This window comes from Rhinopithecus bieti, unplaced genomic scaffold (assembly GCF_001698545.2).
Source record: "Rhinopithecus bieti isolate Rb0 unplaced genomic scaffold, ASM169854v2 scaffold_48387, whole genome shotgun sequence".
NCBI classification, from domain to species: domain Eukaryota; kingdom Metazoa; phylum Chordata; class Mammalia; order Primates; family Cercopithecidae; genus Rhinopithecus; species Rhinopithecus bieti.
In genome coordinates this window covers 1,208,564-1,215,732 of record NW_016819911.1, presented here as the reverse complement: position 1 = coordinate 1,215,732, position 7,169 = coordinate 1,208,564, and positions in this window count along the sequence as shown.

Genomic DNA, 7,169 nt, shown 5'->3' with positions numbered 1-7,169 from the left:
AGTGATTGTTGAGAATGGTAGTTTGCAATCCATTACAATATTTAAATTTACCATTTTAGTCCAACTTCTCCCATCAAGCTCTTGAAGTATTTTATTATGTGCCATGATATGGCACTAACCTATGCATTCTAAGATTTAATGAATTGTTTTTGGGAGGAGGTTGAAATCTGGTATTCTGAATCTTTGATATTATAGAAGCTTTAAACAATTTGTCTTAGTTGGAGAAGGCTGGGCATATTTAAGGATATTATGTACCCTGTATTACTTCTTAAGAAACAGACTTTCTGAATAATAGCTATAACACTTGACTCTGTTGTATATCACAGTAGGACTAAGTAATTGAAGATGAAGGAACCTGACCCTGGAAATAACAGAGACAAATTAGACAGAACATATTGATTTCTGATGTAACAGAGAGCCACCTGATGGAACTGTTTTTACTTATAGAAAGTGAAGCCACAGTACTTCATTTTACAGAGGTACTTTTTAATGGCCCAACTATTAAATGAATAATTTTTTTTAATTAAAAGCAAATGTTACTAATCATTTGAAGTCCTAATATCCCCATATGCAAAGTTACTTCTAAAACTCATAACATATCCAGCCTTCTGATCAATGTATGCTGGATCTGCACATTTAGAAAAGAAAAGAATGCAGAGTGGCAGAACTAACAGTATCCTCTAACCTCAAAAGAGTAGACAGATTATTAAGTACCTGTCATATTTTCTTATCTTTCTCATAAATGTAGTTGTAAAACATCAGTACATTCATTTAAGTGATAATTTCCTGTATTTAAGATAGGTGGTCTGATTTTCAAGAGAATCCAGAAATCAAGATTTTATAAATATTCTTACATTTTAAAATAGTCATCACAAATTTACCAGTTTTGCAGCATTTCTTGGACCAAACAAAGTACATCTATGGGTTGGATATGGCCTGTGACCTGTCAGTTTATTACTCTTATTTTAAGGACTTCAAGCCAAATTGAGTAACTAAGGCATAAACACTCTTCTTATAGTCACCTAAGCTTCCATATAATAGTAAGAGGCTACTTTAAATGTTTTTGAAATTATATTCAGAGACATCAGGGGACACAGCCTAGTGCTTTATAGCTCAGACTGTGCAGTAAGTTAGTCCAGGTATGTGATATAGGCTTTGCCAATCAGCTGTGTGAACCAGTGCAGGTCACTTAGAAAGTTCAGACTTCCTAAGGGATTTCTCAGAGGAATAAATAAGATAATATGTGAAGTACCAGCACCTGGCACACCATAAACACTCAAAATGTATTGCGATTTTAGTTATTGAAGTAATTACAAAAAAAAAAGACCAAAAATGTTAAAAGTCTTGCAAAAGAAAACATTCTGACTTAACAAGTTAGACATTTTATTTTTAATTAATGTGTCAATATTGAGAACAAACTATTTTCCATTATCTTTCTTCTCACTTGTAGTTTGTTTACTGATGCATAGACTGGGGCTAGTTTAGAAACTGTTGTAAACTTTTAGATACAAAGTTCCAGCTGACATGCTACTTGACATGATGTAAGCTGATGGAGCGGTGTGATTCACGAGGCTTAAACGGTATAAGGAGTTACCTGAGAAAATGACTGACATGTTGCCATCAAGCATCTCAAGCAGCAAGAGCAATGTGGAAATATGTTTAACTCAAGGAGGAAAAAACAGATATACTCTTCTGTTCCACTGTTGAAAGTTACGGAACATTATTTCTCATCTCAAACGAAATTCCATCCACATTGAATGGTATTTCGAAAATAATGGCTTGGCTTTTTGTAGATAGAAGTGTTCTCCAATTTGATCTGCTGAAAGTACAACAACAAAATTCAAGATAATGAAAAATCTGAATGGCTATGTTTAAATATTTCATGGCATTTTCAGAAGGTAAAAAAAAATCACTTGACTAATTGGTAGGGACAAGGAAGCTGAACAAAGATGAGATAACACTAGGTGATCCAGATAGTAATGCTGGGCACTAAAAATCAATGGATGGAAAATTACCCTGAAAATCTTTGCCACTTTCTTTCAATCTGCCTGGCTAAGAAATGTGGGTTGAATCTGCCCTACTCTGTTTCATTTTTTCTTTTGGGCTTCAAATTTTGAAAACATATATTCTCCTTTATGCGAGGGGAACTTTTAAAAGTGCTAACCTTTGTCGGATTTATCCACTACAAAATAAATGTAGTAATAGTAATGATTCTACATTCATTTTATAACTTGATATACTTGGAAAATACTTCTTTTTCCCTCTGTAGAAAAGTTTCTTTATGTTTGTATTTAACCTCTCAATTCTCAATATTTTTAAATTTTTTTCCATAGCCCTGCAAATCCTGGCACCAATTGTGACCATAGTCTTGCTTAAGTCAGTTGCTGCCTCTGAACTTGCATTTCTTCATATGAATATAGTAGTGAATTGAACTAAGCATGGTTAGCTCTAGGATTCTCCTTTATTTTTGAAAAGCCATGAAAATCAAGATCAGTATCTTTAAAGTGTCTAGTTAGCAGTTTCAGATTACAAAGTTGACAGCACTTTGCATTCATTATGTAGAGCACCATTTGAATGATGTTGTTTAAGTGAACCAAGTTCACTAGATAATGGTCCCGGATTATTCTATGACATTCACTTTGCATCAAAACAAGGAGAAAGTACACATTCATATAGCAAAACGCCCACTGCAAAACTAAAGCCTAAAATAAGGAAACATTATATTTGGACCCTGAAAAAAATTAAAAGATATAACCACAATCCTAGATAGCACATTTTTTTTTAAGGAGATGTCATTTCCATTTCTAATGAATTTTTTAATCGTTTTATTCCTACCATAATATTTAATATTGATAATGTTATACATTGCTACATTAACACAGCATCAATTTTATGAAATATTTTTATATTTCTGAAGAATCTGTAGCTGAATTATGAATGTCTGAATTAATTTCAGAATTTCAGGCTTTTTTTTTTTAGCATACAAGAGATTATTCATCCTTATGTATATGTGTAAGTACATTTCAATTGTATTACTAGTAGTGATTGGATTCAAGGAATTGAGGACATTTCTTAAGGTCTGTTTAGACCAGCATGATCCACTTGAAATGGGAGTGGGAAACCCAGATTTGAGCTGGATCAGGTGCAGAAAACAGATATAAGCTTTCTGCCTTGGCTTGTTGCTGTTACCTCAGGAGTCCCCCTATAACCAGCTGAAGGAGGAGGGAAAAACCCAAGCTTAGTTGACAGCTGGATATATGGAGGCAAGTGAGAAATACAGTGCTACTGCTTTATATCCCCAGTCAAGAAAAGACTGGAAGGCCGGGCGCGGTGGCTCAATCCTGTAATCTCAGCACTTTGGGAGGCCGAGACGGGCGGATCACGAGGTCAGGAGATCTAGACCATCCTGGCTAACACTGTGAAACCCCGCCTCTACTAAAAAATACAAAAAAAAAAAAAAACTAGCCGGACGAGGTGGCGGGCACCCGTAGTCCCAGCTACTTGGGAGGCTGAGGCAGGAGAATCGCTTGAACCCTGGAGGCGGAGCTTGCAGTGAGCCGAGATCGCGCCACTGCACTCCAGCCCGGGCGACAGAGCGAGACTCCATCTCAAAAAAAAAAAAAAAAAAAAAAAAAAAAAGACTGGGGTAAGGGAGGTCACCTAAATACCTAAATGATAGTACTTTGGGCAGTGTGGCTGATAAACCACTTTGTTTTGTCAGAGAAGTGGCTAGATATATACATATATACCAACTCATACACAGTTCCAAGTGGCTTAGCTGGTTTGTTTGGTCAAAGGCCTGGAAGAGGCAACATTGAAATATTAGGGATAAGGAGGTCTGAGGGAGAGGCATGTGGACCCATGGATCTATGGAAGTGTGGCACAAAGTGTAATGATGTTTATTTTGTATATTTGTGTCCACTGCAGAAGAGCTACTAATAATCAATGAGACAGGATTATTCTGTCACCAGATGTCAGCCAACACTGAGAGAGGTGGTGCTTGCACACTCATGCTTGCATAAAGGACTTATGAATAGAGTATTCAGGGTGAAAGAGACAGTCTGAGGCTCCCTTTCATCATGGCTGATCTAGCTACTGCTGCTGCTAAGCATAAAACCTGCCAACAGCAGAAACCAACATTGTGCCTCCGATATAATGTCATTGCTCAGGGAGATTAGCTACTTGGTGACAAGATGATTATATAAGACCCTTTCCACTCTGGAATGGGCAATTATTCACCCTAACTTGGATTTATACATATTCCACATATGGGTTTGTCTTTTCTAGCCACCACACCTCAGCCGGGAACTAACAATTAAGGGCTCACAGACTGCCTGACCTACTAACGTGGCATCCCATATAACATTGTGTTCAATCAAAGGAGGTGAGGCATTGGACACAGGCAACTGGGTTCACTACACACTGCATTGAACAAAAGCTATCAGCCCGAAAGAGCATGAGGACAACCATTTGAAGGTACAGCTAAGGGAAACTTTGAGATGACAGCCTTCAGGAATTAGGTTCTCTTTTTTAGGATGCAGTATACTCCCTAAACCGTGACCAATATATAATCTTACGTTTCCATCAGATACACCACAGTAGTACAAGAACCAAGAAGTGAAGGTAGAAGTGGACTCCTCACCACCTCTCTCAGTGACTAACTTGAGGGATTTGTACTTATGTCCACAACTGAAAACCCTGGCTTCCTAAAGGGGCACGCTTACATGGGGAACATAATGGGGATAGTCCTTTAAACTCAAAGCTGCAGTTGTCATCTGATCACACTAGGGTCTTCACACTAGTGGATCAACAGGCAAAGAAAGGAGTTACCAATGTTAGCAAGAGAGTTTTGCCCCCTCATTGTGGCTAGGTAGGACTGCTGCTGCATAATGAGGGCAGGGAGGAATGTATTTGGCACTTAAGTATTCTACAGAGGCATCTTTTCCTTTTGCCTTGCAGTTTAAACTGAAAATGCACAAGTAGGGCAACTATGGCCTAATAAGGACACAGTGACCTAACCCTCAGACCCCACACAGATGAGGGTTGGGTTTACTCTACTAGGTAAACCATCTAACCCAGAAGAGGTGTTAGTTACAAGGGGGAGGAAAGAAGAGTGAGTGGTGGTGATGGATAAGGAGATGATGAGTAACAGTTATAACTTCCACACCAAATGCAGCTGCAGCAGCAGGAACTGTAGTTTGAACTTGTGATGAACCAGAATCCTGGAGAAGCTACACCTATATGGATAGACACAAGCATATGTGAGTGGTGCAAGGGTAAGCTGTGTTGCATACTTTTGCTATCTTGCCCAGTCAGTCGCCCTTTACTGGGCCAAGATATGCACCCTCAATTGCATTCATTGTTGGCAGGTAAAGATCACAGTTGTCTCCTTTGCCAGATAATTGTCCTCTGCAGAAAGGCAACAGATTTCCCTGGGAAGTTATATGCCCCCTCCCCGCTGTAGGGAAGCCTGAAGCCAATAAGAAGTTTACATGGTGGTAACTAAGGTCAGTCACCTTGACTGAGGTAGGGGCAAATATGAGAGCAAGGTATGCTCCAGGGCTCCCCATGGGATCAGACTGCAGGTAGATTCCACCTGAGAACACGTATTATTTAGTTTGTTGTCTTGCCTTATCCTGCTTCTCTCATTGCCTTTTGCTTGAGAGCATCATCTCAATAAATCATACGTACACAAGTACTTACCTGGAGCTTTAATTTGTATCTGGGTTAGACAGAGAAAAGCAAGCATGATACCCAGAGCTCTGGTTTGGGCAGCCGTGTGGTTACTTTATTACTCTGACAAAGACTAGGAGAAGAATAGATGCAGAATGGAACAGAAGTCAAAGCTTAGTTTTGGAACATGTTAAGTTTTCTCTACCTTTGGATTGTTGAGCAGCTTAATATAGGGATCTAGAGTTCTAGAAGAAATGCCTCGGTCAGAGAAATAAATTTGGAAGTCCCTGTAATATAACTGGTATGTACAAACAATCTCCTTGTAAAAACTGTATAGAGAGCAGAGGAATTTCATTATGTGAAAGTTAGAAATTAGGTAGAGGAGATTTTTTTAAAAGTCTGAGATAGAGCAGCCAGAGAGGCAGAAAGACAGCCAAAAGGATGTGTTGTCATGCAAGCCAAGTGAGAAACACTGGTTAACAAAAGGGACATTTTCAACACTATTATGCTGTTGACATGTTACATTAATTTTAATGAGTACAGAATAGTAGGTCTTAACTTTTGCAATACAGAGATTTTTGATGGCCTTTAAAGAGAAATTCCAGTGAAGTAGTGGGGACAGAAATGAGATTTGAGTGGGTTTAAGGGTATGTGGGAGGTGTGCCTGCGGGCGTCATGCTGACAGCTCTGTAGGGAAATTTAGTTGTGGAGAGGGGCAGAAGAAGAGGGCTGTAACTGAGATGATCTGTGTGGTCAAGTGAGGCAATTTTTAGAAGTGGAAATACTACATTGATAATAGCTAATAACCATGTATACACTTTACATATAAGAACATTTATTCACCACAATGATGCTGTAAGGTATATTGTAATAATATCTACACTTATAAGTGAGGGAGCTTAGCCTAGCAAATGGTGAATACAGGACCTGAAGCTGGGCAATCTGACTCCAGAGATCAACCTCTAATCATCATGTTATACTCAAATATTAGTGAATGTCTGTATATTGATGGAGACGACTGACTAGAGAGGGAGAGATTGATGATGGAAGAAATATATAGGATGATCAAAAAAGCAATGTGTATATGAATGTAGAGATGGGCTCTAGAGCACACCCTATAAGAGTGTTATAGAAGAAATGGCCTATTCTCAAATGGAGCAAAGAGGAAATGTGCATTTATAAACATAGGCTCTCTAGTTTTGGAGATGAAAAAAAGAGGGTCTGATGTATTTCATTTTCTCAGATTATACTTTGAGATTACAGGTAAGAGGAGGATGGATAAGCCTTTTTATGGAAATGAGAGGAGACAAAAAAGACTTTAACTAGTTTCCCTCAAAGGACAGGAAACATAGCAGGCTTGCCAAATACTGCTAAAAATAAACTTGAAGTTTGTGATCATGGCTTTGGAATAAAATGGGTCTGACTGACTGTGCCCTTTCGTAGCTATATTTAGCTACTGAAAGAGCTAAATATAGAAAGGGTTGATGGTTGACTAT